The 19,362-nt window shown below is 45.0% G+C and overlaps 1 protein-coding gene across 5 annotated transcripts in view; it reads left to right on the top strand.

Annotated features, from left to right (window-relative positions):
- The window catches only part of NTRK3 (neurotrophic receptor tyrosine kinase 3), a 182,366-nt gene that overhangs the window by 121,701 nt on the left and 41,303 nt on the right, over window positions 1-19,362 (top strand). The window lies entirely within an intron of this gene.

Below are 19,362 nucleotides of genomic sequence, written 5' to 3'. Positions count from 1 at the left end.
GCTTCTTGGCTATGCAGGTGTCCCTCTTGTTTCTCCCTAGGAAGGATGCTTGTGATGTAGAGTCAGTGAGGGGCAGACGAGTGGTTCCTCCTTGGAAGTTCACATGAGGATGGTTGGATGCTCCAATAGAGAGGAGCTGTTCTGCAGCTTGCATGGCTTGGCTCAAGGATATGTTTTAGTGGCTGTGTCTTAGTGTTGTTAACAGGATAAGTTATTTATGTGATTTAAAGCATCTGCGCCAGCCTGCAAGTAACTGTGGGCACGAGGCTGGGGGCATGTTTGAGCTGAGTTGGTTGGATGGTGCTGGAACACTCATGGAAAAGCTGGTGAGAATTTTGATGAGAAAGCTAAAGTGTTCCAGCATCTTTCTGTTGCTGTAACTTCCTGGCATTAATTTCAAGCAAATGTTTTAAAATGACACTGTGAGTGAATTTCTGCTTGCCTTCACCTTCTAAAGAATGTCTCTAGAAGCGACTGGGCGTTGCTGTTCACAGGATTGGTGATGGCTGAGATCTTTATCTTTTCAGGGATGTCTGCAATGCCTGGGATGAGAGGTTGTCTCCTGACAAATAACCTGGGCTGGCCAGCTGAGCTGCATCGGATGTCATCCCTGTTTCCTGCTCCTTTTTGAGCAATGGGAAGCAAACAGGTGATGAAAGCTCTGCAATATCCTCCCAACCACTCCAGGGTCTATTATCTGGTTTCGCAGCTCGGCAGCATTGTGCACAAAGGCTTGATTAGCTAACTAGTTGGCCTGCTGATGTGGTCAGCCTTAGTCCAACTTGCTTTGTATTTCAGGGTAACTGATTCCTTGTGTATGAGTTCCCATGGTGTTTTTATTGCTACCAGTTCCCAAGGAGCTAGCATAACTATGCTCCAGGGCTCTACATGTATTATGGAGGGATTGGACACTTCTTTCTCTTCGTTTTTGCTTCTTGGTCATCTCTGTTACCTGATGTACTCATGTTCTTTGAGGTAGCAGGGCCATGAGTTGATGTTGCTGTTCTGCTCTCCCTTTCTACATTGTGGCTCCTAAACTATTTACAGTGCTTATTACTGAATGAGTTTGGGTGCTGGTTTGGTAGGATGCAGGCAGTGGTGTATATCAGCTCCTCCTGTAAATGACAGCCCTGCCTTCCCAGCCCTTGAACAGTGTGGAAGCTGCAGGTGATCAGGCAGAGAAGTGATGTGTTGCTTCTTTGTGTTCCTCTAATGATATGGAATTATGACTTTATACCTGAACTGAGTGTGGTGGGCACAGGACAATTCTGGCACAATAATACTCTGCACAAAGGAGGCAGTGTGCTTTGGGCTTGGATTTGCTGCAGACAAGTGTTTGGTATGTGTCATAATGAAGGTTTTTACCAAGGTATTTTGGTCCTGATGTGCGTTGTGAGTCTCCATAGCTCCTCATTCCAGCTGCACAGGATGTTTCTTGATGCTCTTTGCTGCTCTTTTATTTACTTAAATGTGTGTTTATGGAGCCAGCCCTTCCTTCCTAAGACTCTGAAACCCCCTTTAAAGGTGGTCTACCTCACCAGCACGAGGTCTTTAGCTTTCCCAGCATTTGTCTGTGCCATGGAAGGGGAGCACAGCAGGACAGAGGTCCCAGGAGACAGTTGGACAGTTGGAAGAAAGCGCTTCTGCCATTTCAGCAGTGCATCACCGTTCTGCTCTGATCTGCACCTGGAGCAAGCTGCAGATCCTCAGGGTTAAGCCTGGGCATTAGCAGAGGATAAGGAAGCCTAGACACAGTAGTAAAGCCAAAAAACAGGTCTGGATGAGCAGTGGGAAGAGAGCACGCAAGAAATCAATATTGTGTGACTTTATTTTTGTTTAACATTTGGAAGAGCTTCTGGTGGGGTTTAGGCAATAAGCTGAAGAGTCCTTATTAACTGTGTATTTACCAGTGCCTCCAGGCCCTGATCTTTTGGCAGAAAAAGTTAAGAAGCTGTGGGAAAATAAACACCTCCACTTTGAAGGGGGAAAAATGTGATGGAAGACACAACTGGAAAAGGTGTTTTATCTGGTGCAGCATTGTATCTTCCTCTCCTGTCACGGTGCATTTTGCTTTGCCTTTTTGTTTTTTCCTTGGTTTCCCTGATGTCCTTCCACCCTGTCCTCATGACAAACAGGCTCCTTGGTGGTGTCAACCTCTGGCCTGGTGTGGCCAGACTCTGCATCAAAGAGTCAAAAGCATTGGCTGCCAGCATCATGTCTCCAGCAGCCTGAGCTTCTTGCACTGTAGGGATGTATGGCAGGCCATAGGAAATCCTGCCCCATGTCCATACAGTGGGGAATCGCGTAAATTCAACCCATGATCCCCAGAAAACAACAGAGGAAATCCAGTGGTTGAAAAAAAAAGTTCATTTGTCCAATGTGGATTCTTTTGTGTTTCTAAAAGTGCAATTCCTGCAAAGCAGCACCAAGAAGTTGAGTGATGTGTGTTACCCTCTTTGGTGCTCTCTTACTCCTTAGTCCTGTATGCTGACAAATGGGAAATACACATCTTGGGCACAGGATTGCAAATATACTGCTTCTGCTTCTGCTGGGAGCTCAGTTTGGTTGCTTCAGTTCTTGATGTCAGTCTTCAGTTCTGATTTTCACCTCCTTGGATGGACCACAGCAGTTTTGGGGGTTGTTTGTCCATCTTCCTTGTTGGGATTTAGTAACTGGCTTCCAGAGAATTGGTAAGTGCCTGCTCCTATTGAAATCAGTAAAGAAACAAAAAGCAATGTTAACTGGGGTTTTTCAAAACAGGGTTTCGAGGTGGAGTAACGTCTTCGAGTTTGTCAAGTTAAGAATTGGGATAAATCCCAAAACCAACTTCCTGTGCTGGTAAATAGATGCAAGATGATTTCTTAGCTAAGAGAAAATGATGGTCTCCAGCAGTGAAGCAAAGTGCACATGAACTGTAGTATTAATTTTGAGTTTGTGAGTGTAACTGCTGACTAATCAGCAGGAATAAATTTGGGTTGCTCTCTACAAAGCATAGGGATTTGTTCCAAGCACTGGTTAAATGATTTGCGCTGCTGCTACTGAGTCATTTGTGCCCTGTTCCTGAGTTCTGCAGATAAGATGGCTTCTTGTAAGGGTTTGCTTATGATTTCAGACTGTTTGCCCTTTTTCCTCCAAGGTTTTGCTTCAGATATTCATGTTATGAGACAGGCTGACTGGTGACACTTTTGTTCACAGGTTGAGTAAGTGAATGTTTGAGAGGCAGCCAGGAAGGTAATGTGCAGAGGTGCTCTTCTGTAATCCTGTATTTGGGGTTGTCCTTAGCCCTGTGTTTCTATTTCATATCTTGGGACGGGTACCAACCCACCAGGTCTGTTTGCTGGCAGAGAAACTTATCGCTCCCTATGGCAATTGGAATAGTCACAAGCTTGTTTTAAGAGCAGGGGAGCCTTCACGGCTCTAGCCTGGTTTTTGGGAGCAGCCTTTGATCTGTGCATGGGTCTCCACCTGCAGATGGCAGAGAGCTGCTGCCAGAGGTCAGCCTTTTCCTGAGAAGGCAGAAACAGCCAGACTGGAGTCACATTAGGCTCAGTGAACTGCCAGGAAGTCTGAAGGAGCTAATCGTGGCCCGTCATTATCTTAAGTGAGTGAGAGGTGTGTCCAGGCCGTTTATTAAGATAATTGAGGTGGGGGCAGGGATATACACAGTCTGTTTTGAGGAGGCAATCGAGAGTATTGCAGCGGGTGATACAACAGAGAAGGCACTCAAGGTCTTCCCAGCTGATGCTCTGCTTATGTCCAGCAGGGATTCAGCTCTTGGTGCCAATAGGCAGGATTTAAAGTGGAATCGGGCTTTTCATTTTGCTGCATCAGTTCCCAGCAATTTTGGGGGATCATAGGAGCTGCTGTGCACAGCACATCTTGGTAGTGCCTGGTTCAGTGTAGTGAGAGTGGCTGCAGGTTTGATTTGTGCTTCCTGAGACACATTTGCTCATTGACTGATGCTAGAGGGGGTTGCAAATTTAGGAGTGTTTAAGCTCCAATCCTGTACTCAGCGCTGCTAGAACAACTCCAGAGATACACAGCCCCCAAAACCATCACATCTCACAGTGCACAGATGTTACAGGCGACTGAGAAAGGACTCACTTAAAGACAGGTAAGTGCCAATTTTTCTCCTCCCAGGGAGCTATTGTGTGTGATACACTGAATTCAGACCTCTAGAAGGAATTATTGTGATGGATCTGGTCTAAATGCATAAAGGATAACTGCCTGCATGAGACAGTGTCAGTGAGAAACTGTCAGTCCCTGCTCAGGGACTGGATGGGGTTCTTCTGTCTGGAAATGCTGCAGATCTAGCATTGGTGGATGGCTGAAAACCAGAAGAGCAAAAGTGCTGTTGGAGGCTGGGATTAACCTTCAGAAGAAGACAGCAAACTTCCTGCAGTATATCTCGAATGAAAATATTGCTGTGTGACCAGCAGGTTCCTTTTAATCCTGATAATAACAGAGGGGATTCCTGAGAGTTGGGTTCTGTTCTGTGTATGTCCTTAAGCACTCTTACGTGACTGTAGAGCATGAAGTACCTAATCTTGTGCCAAATGTCCTTCCCCAGAACCAGTGGTGCTGGCCTCAGCCTCAAAGAACATGGGCAGATTGATACTTAGTTTTGCAAAGGAAGGAGAATATCTCCCACCAAAATAGCAGAGAGACCGTTAGGAAATAAAGAAGACTCCTGAGCATTTGTTGGGAATCCCTGAATGAGTAAGGAATGACAACATCTCTTATAAAGAAGGAATTATCTAAGAGTCCAAACAGCAAGAATGAGCAGTACTGGTGAGCTGTAGATGCAACATAAACCTGGCTCCTTGATCCCGAAAGAACCACTAAAAAACTATTTGGATGGTCCTTCTAATGACCTTTTGGAACTGGTCTGTGCATTACCTTATGACACTCTGAAGCTCAGGCTTGCCAGCTGTCAGATCCATCAGCATTGGGAGGAGTCATTGGTTGGAAAGGAGGGTACCTTGGCACTACATCCTTGGAATTTCCTGAAGTAATGTTAATGTCTGGAGATCTGAGTCAATGTTTGCTGGTCTTGGAGCAGAGTTGTGTGTATGTCTGCGTCTGCATGCACATTAGGAATTAAATATTGTTGGCAGAAATGTTGTATGGGGTTTCCAAGAGAAGAGACACCAGTGGTAAATGAGATCATCTGCCCAAGGCAGAGAACTGGAAGTCAGGATGAAGTCCTCCGCGGATTAATATGATATCAAGGTAAGTTTCTGCTGCAGCTTCCCCTTCTGTAGTCTTGCATAAATCCTTTAAATCCCTTGTAGTGCACTGGTGGTATTTGTACACTTGCTGCTGGGGATGGATGAGATCGTGGCTCAGAGTCATTATTCAAGTGCGCAGTTCTTGGGACCCTCAGCAGCAAGCACATCGCTGTGTCACAGCGACAGAGCTGAGCTCTTCCACAGTTCAGCTTCAAGTTTGGAGTAGCTTCTGGGTCCAGAAAGGAGCAGGAAGCCATGAGGGTCCTTTCCCAAGGGAGATCCCAGCCCAAGTGCAGGCATCAGACACATTGCTCCCTCGCAATCCCTGAATAAAGACTTTTCTTCTAGGAATAAGGATTATATTTATATTTTAAGATTCCATTCATATCCCAAGGATGAAATCCAGCATCAGAACTGAGGAAATGCTGAGGGTCTGAGGCAAGGAACCTTCCATTATTTATTGTACTAAATTTTGACCTGCTAGCACCTTATCCTCCTGATTCTGATTTTGCTTTGGGAAACCCTTCCTCCTCTTAAAGACAGCGTATTTAAAGTACTTCCCTATTTTTAGTAGACAAATCTGATCTGCTCTGCCACTTGTTTTACTGCTTGTTGATTGGTCTTTAAAGAAGTAAAGAATATGTACTAGTGAGAGCACAGCAGGGCTGCCAGGCACATGGGCTTGGATGGCGAATGAAGCTTGGTGGCTCCTGGCAGTCAAGTGGTTGTAGCATAGAAAGCATTTATGTTTCTTGGATGGAGGCTGATGCCAATGACTAAATCCAGAGTGTTGCTGCATAGCACTGGTTTGTGATGTCCTGACCCTTTGGCAAAGAGAAACATTGAAGATAACCAATATCATCTCAGCACTAGAACTCAGAGTCAAAAAAGTGAAAGCTCGGATGGCAGAGGGTACTGGTTGGTTGGTTTGTGTATTTGTTTTCTGTTTGAAATAGTAATCTAAGAGAAGGGCTGGAAGTTGAGATTTCATTTTATAAAACTTTGGTTTCCCTATCTCAGTTATATTTCTGTAAGAATTCAGGCCCTGTCTGCCCTGATTAAATGGCTGAATGGTGCATGACAACAACAGGATGCTGTTTATTGCTTTGTTACTGCCTATTTAATTACTGCGACCACTTTATTGGTAAGAGTGACATTATTAATGCTAAGGGATGGAGACACCTTCCTTTTCCATCACTACATGGCTCCAAGGCTGGTAGGATGCAGCTTTGGCAGCAAGGTGAGATAAAGAGGACATTTATTTGCTGCCCTTCATTTGTGGCAGCCCGAGAGCTTATGAGGCCGCAGTCTAACCCAGGTTGTTAGTGTGATCCAAGTTAAAAATAACCCCGCTTCCACCTCTGCCTCCTCCAAGGTTGTTTTTTACCTGGAGGATTTCAGGGCACAACTTTGCCAAACTGCAGTGACAGCACGAGGCAGGGGAGTGCGGACGCGGGCATCCGTGGGGATGGGGTGGTTTCAGCATGAGAGCTGGCAGCTTGCAGCAAGTACTGAGACAGGCAAGTAGGCTGTTGCAAAAACTGGGAGAGAAGTGGTGGGGAAAGTTGTGCTCTTCCTAAAGATTTTATTTTTTAATAGAGAAACCTTTCGAGCTTCTTTCAATTCATAATAAAAAGCCGGTTGAAAAGGAGAGGGCAAATGAAGACAGTGAGGCTTGAAAACTTCCTTTAAAGTTGGAAGGTCACCTTTAAAAATGGATGAATGCAGCGTTTGGAGGAAGCTCGGAGGCAGCAGGCCTGGGGTTCAGCAGTAGAACAGGAGGCTGAACAAAGATGAAAAGAATCCAATAGGGATCTAGGAATAGCCACAGAGATGCTAAGGCCTGTGATAGGCTGCATGGAGGGTGTGTTTAAGGGTTGTTCTCCACCCTCCCTCTCAAAGCTGCTGCTGTGCTTGGGGATGTAGAGGGAAGGAGCAAACTCAGCGCTGCCCAGAGCCAGTGGGGCTGTGGAGTGCATGGGTTGGGCTGTGTGCATGCTGAAATGTGGAATAAAACAAAGGCATGGCCTGCCCGTTCTGCATTCAGGGATGCTGTGTAACCCTTGCTGCGTTTTCACCTCTCCTGAGGCTCCTCAGGGAGTGAGAAAAGGGTACTCACAGCAGGGGTCCTGATAATGCTGGTTGGACAAAGAGCTTTTGGGCTGCATTTTGGGTGATTTCCCACCTCTTGTTACTTTGGGACTCTTAGTGCACTGGTGACAGTTGAGGCAAGACCGCCGTGTTGTATAGCCATATCCCACCTCATGCTAGAGGCCAACATACTGCTAAATACTTGATAGTCCTCAATGAACTGCCTGAAAAAGAATGTTGAGGAACCTTTGTAATCAACAGTCAGTAAGACTTGCTATGGCTGAGGCTACAGTATGGTGGCCATTCTCAGAAAGGGAAACTGAGACACAAGATGTTGCCATCTCCAAGCTGATGCCTGGAGGAGCACATGGGAGTGTGTAGCCAGGCAGGAACGAGGCCCCAGGGAGGCATGGGGACTGTGACCAGGGAAGCTTGTGACACTGGCACTGGTATCTGATGCATCTGTTCTGGTCAGAAGCTCTTTGTGACAGAGATGGAGTAATATTTCTTATGAGTTCATCTCAGCACTGAACTCATTTCATATTTAAGCACTTCTTGCCTGGCTTTCCCACTGAGCCAACGTGCAGGGCCATCAGACACATGCCGTCTCTTGCTTATTAAGTGCTTTAACAAGCCCAGCTAATTACAGTGTACTCAAGGATTTTCTAGCTTGTGAAAGCAGTCCTTGTTTGTTTGTGTCAGCGTTGTAATACATTAATACACCAATTAAACCACCGTGTGCATGTGTTATAGCTTATAACATATAGCTTAACATATAAGAAAGCATGTAGCTGTCTTTCATGTCGACTGGAGCTCTTCTGGCTGCTCCAGCTCTGCAGGGGTGTTTGTGGTTTTATGCTCAACTTTGTTTCCTATGGGATCTGCATTCCCTACATAAGAACACAGTTCAAACCCCTAGCAGTATGCTGTTTTACAAGGCTCTGGCAGACGCAGGCAATCTCTGTCGTTATGGTTTTGCTGTTGCAGGAGAGTTCCTCAGTGCAGATGACACAGGTGATTTGTGCTTGGAAGTGTTTCTTCTCTCCCTCCTGTCCTATGGGTTCAGCAGTGGGAGCAGCTCTGTGTGGTGTTTGCATTTGTTTCCAAAGGGCCCAGCATGTTCATGAAGCCACATGGGTAACGGGTGATAATCAGTGCATAGGGCAGAGTGTGAATCAGTGCAGGGATAGGTCTGGAGCAGGCAGTGAGGGGCAGAGGGAAAAGCCTCCTGCAGTGTACTTCTACTGCAGTGAAAAGAAGGCAATCGTAGGGGGAGGAGAAAGAGAAAAAGCAGATTAAAGGAAATTGAGCAGCTGTAATAAATACACTTGAAATTGAAGAGCATCTAGGATGCAGTGATTATATTCCCTGCAGAGCTGAAGTGCTGAGGAGGGTCTGTGGAAAGGGCAGCCGTATGAAACCACTGGCCTTTCAGCGAGCAGGTGCACAGGGAATGCAAAATGAGTTGAGAAAGCTGGCCGAGCTTTAATGCGGGTCTTTAAGGTCCAGTTGGGAAGGCTGCTCTAAACATTCAGTCTAGTAAAAAAGAAAGGAAGTAAAAGAAGAATGGAAAGAATGAGATTCATGGGCTGGTTATGGAAGAGATGGAGAGATCATGATGGGGCATTGCTGGAATATCACATGGACGACAGAAGGAGGAAGAAGAAAGTGGAGAGAAAACAAAGGGATGGAAAGCAAAAGGCATATGAGATGCCGAGGGCATATATCAAACAGTGAGGTATTTTTGCACGCAAATATCTGTGAGAGACAGTGAAATTACTATCACAGCAAGGGTTGACTTGGAGAACATTGAGCTGATACAGAGGGTATGGAGAAGAGAAGTGAGTGCTTATCTCAGGAGTGATGTATGGAGATCTCAGACTGGCCACTGAGAACAAAAGCCAGCTTATGTCAGTGATAAGAGGAGAAAAGGATTGTTAAATGCTTTTCATCTTCTGGAATTGCAACCAACTTTATGAGGATGAAGAGGAAGCTCTCCTCATATCAGTGGCCAACTGCTGAAGGGCACCAGACAAGGTGAGCATGGAGAGCACATCCTGTAATATCCACACCTGTGAGCATGCACACAACTCACTGAGCTTCTTTAACATTTTAATTTGCATGTCTGAAATGGATCTGATTGATGAGAGTTGGAAGGTGGTGGGCATAATGGGGACAAGATGTGGTCTTGTTTAATGTCTGCTCTGGGAAGTTCTTGGAAATCTTAAACCTAAAGGGATGCTGTGGAAGAACGGCTGGGAAAACAACACCCTGTGAAGGCCAAACTTGCGTGGCTTGAAATACTGGGAGACCACACTGACCTGATTTGCTGGGGTTCCCCAAGGATCCAGCTGCCACTATACATATATCTGTATGGGAAATTCAGCAGATATAATTCACTGAGACTTTCAGCAAGTATTTGACAAGGACTGGCACCACAGATTAATGACTGAAGGCAGAAACATTGGTTGGTGTGGCATTTAAAATAAGTCTGCAAAGCAATCTTGTCCGAAGAGCATAAGACAGAAAGAAGCTATTGTTATTGCTGGAAGCATTTCCAATTGGAAAGAGGTTGAGAGTGATGTATCCTGGAGGTCAGTTTTAATCATTTGTGTTATTCGTAATGCCTGCTAATGGCCTGCAAGGGAGCACTGAAAGCAGGAGACAGAGTCACCTCTACTGCAACACCATGGATGGGAGTCCATCAGCAGAAAGCATGGCCAAGGTAGCACACATGCCCAATGATCTCCTCTTTGGGGTTTGCTTAAGAGAGGAATCCCAAGAGAGACAAGTGGACCCTCCTGCAATGCTATGAGCAGCGCAGGGAATACTCCCACAGCAGAGGAGATGGCACATGGGGAGACTGCAGGTTAGGCAACAGAGAAGCTGTTTTGCATATGAAGAAAGGATAAATGAAGCAAACTGGACTGCACAAGAATCTTTTCATTTCTGGAAGGAGCAAAGAGAAGGAAGATGTCATTTTGAACAGCTCAGTAATTCTTTTTACCTTTGCTGTTTTAAAATTTTGTCTTCTCTCTCTACAATTCCAGTTTCTAGTCTGGAGACCTTGTAACAGAGACTGGACATGAGCCCTGTTTGCAGGCTGTGCAGATGCAAGTGAAGTTTTGAACTTTGGGTGCTCATCTGTTCTCAGATACTAATGTGTGTGGCTTTGCTCATCACTTGAACAATCTCTGCCCTGAGAAAAGGTTAAGGGCTTGATTTAAACTCGATTGATAAAGAAAAGGCATCAGAATGACCTGTAAAATACAAGCTGGATCACTGTCCGAGCTCAGATTGCAATAATGAAACAGGATTTGCAGGCAGCCTGGTGGAGTAAATGAATGGGAATAGGCCTCTGATTTTTCCACATTACCATCCCAGTATCTGCTGGTAGCCCTCTAATTAAGACAATTCAGGAAAGCAACATAAATACTCTTGTTCAAGCCATTTTCCGATTAAACAACTCCTGTCCAAGGCAAGTAAGAAGGAAAAAAACAGATGGATTATAGAGATCATTCCACCATTATTCCCTGCTCTGTGCCCTGCAACACCACCCACATATATCCATCCACAGATCACTATTACCAGCCTTGCAGGGTGCAGTGAAGATCCCTTTCATGCCTTTGCTTCCTCAGCTATCTGCAAAATGTTATTTCCCTTTTCCTCCTTTCACAGCAATCTTGCTTATTTTGCTCCCTTCCACTAGCTGTATATTCTTGCTATAAAACTTCAATACACAGGTTTTAAACTTAAGCTGTTAATCCATATATGATATACACATGAATGTGTATATATATATACATAATCTTGCTTTTGTAGTTGAAGAGCCTTGTAGGTTCCTTCCCCATATGTTTTGAATACCAACTTAGCATTCATCCGATCCTCACACATAGTTCAGTTAAAGCTGAACATGCACCTTTTCACCATCTGCAATTAATCATGTCTTCTGAGGCTACCAGCACTGCAGAATATTTTCTTGAGTCTCACCACTGCCCGTAAGAAGAATTAACCAGTTATTTTTCCCCTGGTGCAGACACTGGTGTTTTGGCAGAAGAGAAAACTCGACAAATTTCTTTTTCCTTCTGCACGCAGTGCAATTTTTAATGTTCTTCTGTGAAAATTTACCCCAACTGTCTGGCTCATAATGGTGCGAGACATTGCTGAAGAATGGCAGACGGAAAATGGACAAATTTATGGTGTTTTATTACCCTGTTTTCTCCCTGTGTTGGGAATGTCGGAGACAATAAACCACGGCAGAATCTCTTTTGTAATTATAATAAAGGCAGGACATGGGGAGATACAATAAAATCAGGGAACAAAGAGCAGTGTCCTAATGAGAGCATGTGGTTTCTTAAGTAGTTCTGAAAAGGACTGGGGGATTTCTCTTTGCATTAAACATTACAGAAGCACCAGTCCAACATTCATCAAGTCCTACCTGTGACTAACTCAAACAGCAGCAAACGGAGAAGAAGCCCAAAACCTCCTGGACTTGGATGTCTCAATGAGGACCAGCTGCTGTCCCTATCAGATTAGCTAATTCTTTTGTACTGTAGTTTTGGAGCCCAACAGGCAGAGTTGTCTCGCATTACTCCTCCTTCGGGGGTTTCCTTCAGCGGGAGGAGTTGGCAAGTTGAAAAAAGGGATGGCGTTGTGCAAACAGAACGAGTAGTGAGAGAACCAAGGAAACCCCAGGCAGAAACAAAGACAAAGCAAGGGTCTGTTTGAGGTGTTAGGAAAACATGAGTCTGAGGGAACACCTCATCAAGCCGTAGACAGAAGTACACCTCGTGTGTCAAGGAGAAAGGGAGTTGGAGGAGGCGAGAAGGAAGGGAGAGGAAGGAGAGAGATGGAAATTGGGCAAATTGGAGAAAGGCTTTTAATGAAGTCATAACTTGAGCCTGAGCTCTGTCTTTCAGCACTTCGTGTTTTCACTCTGTATGGCCTCGCTTCTGGAATTTTCTTGTTCCATGAGTTTGGCTGCATTAGCCACTTGTTAACGACCACCAAAGGAAATCTTCGGTGGGAGAAGGACTGGGCGTGGGGCAGGCAAAGATGGAGGGATCCAGAGTTTCCAGGACTGAAAGCAAAAGAGAAAACAAAACAAGAGCAGAAAATGCTACATTTTATCCAAATTTGTCCTTTTCCGTTGTGATTATGATGAGATCAGAAGGATTTCCAGCCTACCTGGAGCTACTCTGGTTTGAAAACACAAAAAACTAGGCTCCCTCCCCAGGACGTATTCAGTACATCTGAAACTGTTGTGTGAGGAGATTTTTAGCATTTGTGGTAGGGGCAGGGTAAGGTTAGGAGCTGATAATGGAAGACAGTGGCAGCAGAATCAGGTGAAGCAGAGCCAGTCTCTAGAACCTCAAACCATGGACGACATTGAAACAGCAGTATCCAAACTAATTTCATCCTTAAAATTGCAAGGAAAATCTTAATGCTGAGCCCCAAACCCAGCGCTGCAATGTCTACCTGTGTCCACGTGCATACTGCAGTGTGGCTGAGTGACTGCTAGGACTGAAAAGAGCAGTGGGTTCACCTTGGGACATCCAGTGCTCAAAGATTCACCGTTGCAGGAGTAAGCATCAGAAGGACCCACTGCCTGTTTACTAGAGGTGGGGCTCTCAGTCACACCGGCTGGGAATTGCTGTCTCATCAAAAGCTGTCAATAAGAGGAGGGAGGTTTTGGTGCTGCTCCCAAATCAAGGAGTGGGTGGAATATCCTTTGGGGAAAAAGACTCACATGAGTCCAGCAGCTCTTGTCTGGCTTTGAAACAGTTCAGCATGATTTGTATGCAGCCGTGGAAGGGATGCCTGTGCCAGGTACTGGAGCTTCCCCATTTTTCTGCAGTGGGGATCTGACTGCAATGCAAGCCTTGGTACCAGGCAGTAGAGATCGCTTGGTCCTAGCTGGAGCATCATGAGCAGAGCTGTGGTGGTGAATCTGCATGCTGGGGAAGCCAATAACCAAGAGGCTCTGAGAGCTTGGGGGCAGAAGGTAAGCCTCTGCATTCCCGGTGGGAGACAGTCTTAAGGCTGCTGAGAGCTGGTCGCTTCCAGCTTTATTGTGATTATCCATCTCAGCAATAGGATGCTGCTAAATGTCTGATTACTGCGTTGTTAAAGCCCTAAGCCTGAAATCTGACTACTGCATGGGCTCTTGAGGGGCAGCCGCTCCTCCTCCATCCCTCCACCAGTAATCCCTCCCTTCCCTTGGAAAAATAATAAAAAAAGAAAGACAAGTGATATCTGTCTGCAGCAGCGCTTTCCAATCAAGTGAAAAGTAGCTGGAAAATCAAATCATCTGGTAAGTTTCTGCAAAGCACAACTCTATCTCTTTAAAATCTCCCTTTCTGAAGGGCTGAGCTGAACAGCAATAGCTGCTGATGTAAAACAAACCATTATTCCTCCTATCTCCTCTCCAAGCCCCCTCCCTGCAGACGCATGAGTCTGAGGGAGGCAGATGCTCTCTGAAGACTATTTTCCTCCGTTAAATAAATTCACTTTCAAATAATGTGTAATTAAATGTGTGGTATTGAATTAATGTTTTATTCTGAGTGCTCTGGCAGCAGGGGACTGAGGGGCCTGGCTGGTGGAAAGAAAACACATTTGCCAGAACAACTCACTTCCCTTCTCTCAACCTCTTTTCCTCCCACCCTGCCAGGAATCCTCGTCCCTGCTTTGGAGAGCTGCTGGAATGAGCCACTGAGTCAATGAGACGATGCTTTGTGCAAACTTCCACTTATGGTTGTCATGGGGCTCTTGGGCATTTACCCAATGCAAAGACCTCAGCAGCCCACTCTCGTCATTCTACCTTTCTTTTGCTCCTCAGAAGAGCCCAGTTGTATATTTAACCCTCTTATTCAAAAGGCAGAGCCCAAATATCCCCTCAGAATGTTGAGTTGGTGCTGGATGTCTCAGGAGATGGGCTGCTGAAGCTGGAGAAGCAGATTGGCTTTGCTGTCTCATGTCAGCCAGAAATTCCTTGAGAGGAGGGAAGAGATAATGGAAGCATTGCTCTGTTTTTAAGCATCTAGAACATTAATAAGATTTTAGTCCTGGTGTTATTGCTTCCATGGGAGCTGAGGAGGAACATGGGTAGGCACAAGGGGTGTCTGTCTCACCCGAGGACATCTCAACATGTGCCATCTTCCCAAGTTAGCTGTGCATCAACAGGCCTCTGCAAACTGTTGTGTGTCCCAGCTGAGATTGCTCTGCATCCAGTAGCCATGGGATGATGTATCTCATTCTTGTTGTAAAAATAATCACCAACTGTTTTGTACTCTGACTTACAGGACTGAAATGGATGACAGAAGCTTGAAATGATGTACTGTTTTTATAGGAGTGTTGGATAGTTGAAGCTGTGACAAGTTTTTCCCTTAGAAAGTGTTTGTGGGGCAGTAACAAATGCATTTAAGTATCACTGATGTTTTTCAGATTCTTTTTTTAAATGAAGAAAATGAAATATTGCTTGGGCTTGGGTTTAAATTTGGCAGGTGTATTACAACAGCCCATGTTGCCTGCTGCCTAACCAAGGTGATGGTTTTTAGAGCAGTATGGGATCTAGGCGATCTTTTGGTTGAAGTTGTGGTTGCATCTTGCCTTCCTCTCAGCTCCTACACGCCCATGTCCCTCAGTGCTCACATTTAACTCAGAGCATGTTGCACATGCCATGCTGTTGCTGCTGCTGTGTGGCTGATACCAGGGCTAGGGATGCAGCAGGTGCTAATCCAGTCACTCTGTGCTGCTAATCAAAGCACTCTGCTCAGCTGGGGAGCTGGTTGGCTGAATAGCAGCTCTTCAGTATGTCAAGGCTGGCTGGAGTGAGCTGTTGAGGAAGAGGCAGCTCTTTGAGTCAGTGCTTCCTCTCCCTATGGTATTGCAACAGCAAAGGAGTTGATGATGTCCTGATTGTAAGCAGTACGGTTGGTGGATGGAAGGTATTTTGAAAGGATCAGAGATCCAGGCTACAGGTCCTATTAGAGCTGTCATCCAGGATTAGCAAGATTGAAATACAGCCTCAGCGGTGCAGAGAGTGCTCTGAGCAAGGTGGTCTTGCAGGGTCTGCAAAGCAGTGGGAGGGAAGGATCCTGCTGCTCCCAAGGGTGGGCACCCAGATGGCTCAGCCAAGAATTATGTCTGCTCCATGGAGGTCCTGGAGATTCAGATACGCTTTCCATCAAACCCCGTGGGTTTGGGGTCATTTTGAAAGGACTCTCAGTACTGCTTGGTGCTTATAGTCATGACTACTTTGAACCTGAGTCCTTAAAAGGGTGCCTTGACAGAGGAGCTTGGCAAAGAACCAGTGTCTGGGCACAGAGCCGAGCAGCCATAAGCATGTACCTGGGCCTTTTCACAAAGGTTGCTCATATCAGAGCTGGGAGAAAAGCCACCAGAAGTGGAAGGCTACGTGCTCAGAGCCTGTGTGGAGTTAAGAAACGGCCCGCTTACTTCTTCATTTGTTTTTTATAATTTTGTGAGACTGATTCTCTCTTTGTTTACATCTACTTCAGAGCAGTCTGCAATTGAAATCAATATCCTCGATTGACTTTGATGGATTTGCAGCAGGCCAAGAGGGAGACTCAGACTCTGTGCAGCTAGCCTATGCATTATCTTCTCTCGCTACGAGACAGGTCTGTAAGAGAATGACTTATCAGCCCTCCAGTGCAAAGCTTTTTGATCTGGCCCTACCTGATCTGCACTCTTGTCCAGATCACAATTGACTGCCTGGCAAGGAAGGTGCTCCGTTTGGTAGTTACATGTCTTAATGACACCATTTCCAGCACAAATTGTCAGCCTGGTTTATTTGTTTTTAATTGTCGTGGAGCAGGCAAGTTATGCAGGATTTATTTATAAGAATTATTTTAGCAGTGAGTCAGAGAAGAAGTGAATGAATCATATTGACTAACAGAACTTCGCTACCTTTTTTTGTGGACAACTTGTATGTAAAGAAAAAAAAAAAGGAGAGACAATTCTTTGGCATAAATTAGTTGTTACAGCGAATGACTCAGCCACTGCTGAAAAAATATCATTGTTATCATTTACACTGTGTTGTTGATGCAAATGAGGCTTTAGAAGCTCATGAAATTGAGGCCATTACCACAAAGAGTCATAGATCACACTCCAATCAGGATATCCTGCAAACACACCTGAAAGAAGTCTGTTTTCCGAGAGGGATTGAGCAGGAAGAAAGGTAAGAAACAGGAGGCCAGGCCAAGCAAGAAGAAATGGCACGAAGTGACAAAGCTAAGGGAGGGAGGAGCTGATGATGACAGAAGCAGGAAAACAGCTCTCTCTGGAGAAAACAGCTGTATGTAAAGGGGGTGAAACCAACAGAAAATTGATACTGGTCATTTCTAGGCTATAAGAGAAAGCTGCTGATGGTAGAGGGTAGCAAAAGTAAAAGAGAAGGTTTCCATGGGTTTCTTCTGTTTCCCTAGGAAGCTGCATGTTATTTGTGAATTGAGAGTCCAAGGACAAGAAATCTGCTGGAAATACAGCACCTAGCTAGGCTGCTGCTTGGGAGTTGGAAAGGAGGAGGTGTGAGGAATTAATTTCAGATCCAGTTCCAGTTGGAACACATCATCCAACTTAAGTTGTTTTGCATTTTGCTGCAACATAGGTACTGTCACTGTTCATGGTTTACTCTGTTTGCAGTTTGATTTGTCCATTTACCTCCCACTGTAGTCATCTGTGTTGAAACACTGCATCATGCGCAGCCAGGTGTCAGGAGTATTATCAAACTGTGGTTTTAAGGATGCTGGCTGTGATGGGAATCTCAAATGCAGTATTTGCAGCATCGTTGAACCCTTCTCTTCCTTTCCTGACCCCCAGGACTGAATTGGAAATGAGACGATAATTGGTATATTAGATTCATGAAATAGGCCCATGCAAGTTGCTGATTTGTTCTCGTGTGATTGAAATGCAGTTGCTATTGGAAAAACATTGTTTTCACTGCACGCTGTCTGCTACTGGCCCTACAAGCTCTACTTGGGATTTCTGAGTTGAAGGGGTGTCTTTCTGCCTTGACTTTGCCACATATAAGACAGAATCTGTAATACGAGTGTAAAAGATGGGTGAAGAGTCACTGGATCAGTCATGTAAGCAAAAAAGTTCTGGTTTTTTCAGGCTCCTTCCCGGGGGCTGGTGCAGAAACACTATCATGATGCATGAGAAATGTAGAATTCATCTTGTCCCCTCTTTCTCTTCCTTTATATCCCTGGTTGCGCTGGGCCTGCAAGGTTAGCAAACTAGAATATGTTTGTGTCAAGAACAGAAGCAGATGCAAGTAAGGGACACATGGGAACAAATACAGGGAGGAAGAAGTTGCCGTTTTTAGACAGCTGCTTTTCTGACTGAATGCACTTGAAGCACAGATCAAGCCATCCATTCTGCAGAAGGTTCAGTGGAGGTTAGGTAAGATCCCATTGCAGATCCAAGGCCACAACCCTTCTGCCTTGAATCTTCTAGAGAAGAGGAAAGCTTTCTGCTTTGAAAGTAATTTGTAGAAGGAAATGCAGCCTCTCCGATTTGCCCTCTTGCTAACAGCCTTACTTACCCACGTGGCAACACGATTGTGGGGCATTCCCAACCTGCAGGTCAGCTGTTGCCTGGTGTGCTTCATGTGTTATGCAGAGTAACAGAGGAGGTGAGGGTTGAAACGTGGTCTCCGTGTGTTTGCCTTGATGGACCAGAAAGAAGGTGAAGGATCTGCCTGGCTCTCCTTCTCTATCAGACAGTGATATAGTAATCCTCAAACAAGGACTGCAATATGTTTCATTTTAAGCCAGAGTTACTTCAGTGCTGTGCGTTCCCATCCTTCCTGTAGATACAGCACAGTCTTGAATGAGTTCCCATCATGTTGTCAAGTCTGGTTATTTTCCTGTCGGGTCTTGCAGTGTTTCCTGCATAGATTCTTCCTTTGAACTGTCTGGTTGGCTTGTTTTTATAAGTTAATGGTACAAGGGGAGAGGAAAATAAGAGAGCGGTGCTTATGGGAAGGCAGTTTGCCTGCCTACACCTTGTCAGCAGGGCTGACCACAAGGCAGCTGAGACGGATTAGCACACCAGTGCCTGCCTAAAACAAATAAACACCAGCTGTTTATCAGACAGGGCTCTGCTTCCTCCAGGAGGACGTAAACAGATTTATGCAGATGAACTTCCCAGGTGCCCTTGCAGCACAGCATCTTTCATGGCTATTTGGCCTTCCTTATGAATTACGGCCAGGACAGACAAGCAGAGAATAGATGCAAGGTTAGAGCAATAACAGCCATTTGTACGGCGCCGGGACGCTTTGTCAGTGCTTTGTGTTTAAAGCCCATATTTAATAATAATGCAGGATTAATCACGGCGCTGATCTCACTGTGAATGGGAGAATTTGATGTAAACTTCAGTATTTTAAGCCTATAGCATGTGAAAAGGCAATTTATTATAACTCGCTTATTATTCCATTTGTGCCTAAAATACTATGATGGAAAATTTACGTCCTTTCAAGGTTGAGAGAAATTATGATCAGCAAAAGAGCTTTTCTGACTGTCCATTAAAACTGTCCAGTTACTGTCTAACTGCTCAACTTCCCGGACCTATTATATATATGTTTTTCATAACCATCCAAGTTTACTCTTAATCCAGCAGCGCTGCGTGGGTCTGCTATCTCAAAAGGGTTACTCCTCCCTTGGTTCATCTCCTTCTGCCATAATATCTCCTTAAATTCTTCATATGCATTTTCCCTGAAGCTTCACAGGTGACCCTAACAACTTGCTGTGAAATCTGGGTTTTGAAGACAGATGGGATATTATTTTAATAATGTAGACATAATTACACAGTCTGGACGCTGGCTCTCAGAAATGTCTCATCATTTATTAAGACGTTGTTGAGAAGCGAAATTGGGAGCTGAAAATTTGGGGCAAGACCTCAGGGAGTTTGGGAAGAGAGGTCTACTTCAGTTCTCACGATGTTACCAATTATGAAAAGTGTTAATAATTTCAAATACCATCACTGATTATTCTGAGATAGTTTTTTTTTTTTTTTTTAA

Source organism: Tympanuchus pallidicinctus, unplaced genomic scaffold (genome assembly GCF_026119805.1).
Source record: "Tympanuchus pallidicinctus isolate F22 unplaced genomic scaffold, pur_lepc_1.0 scaffold12, whole genome shotgun sequence".
NCBI lineage: Eukaryota > Metazoa > Chordata > Aves > Galliformes > Phasianidae > Tympanuchus > Tympanuchus pallidicinctus.
This window is presented reverse-complemented; position numbering and strand designations above follow the sequence as displayed.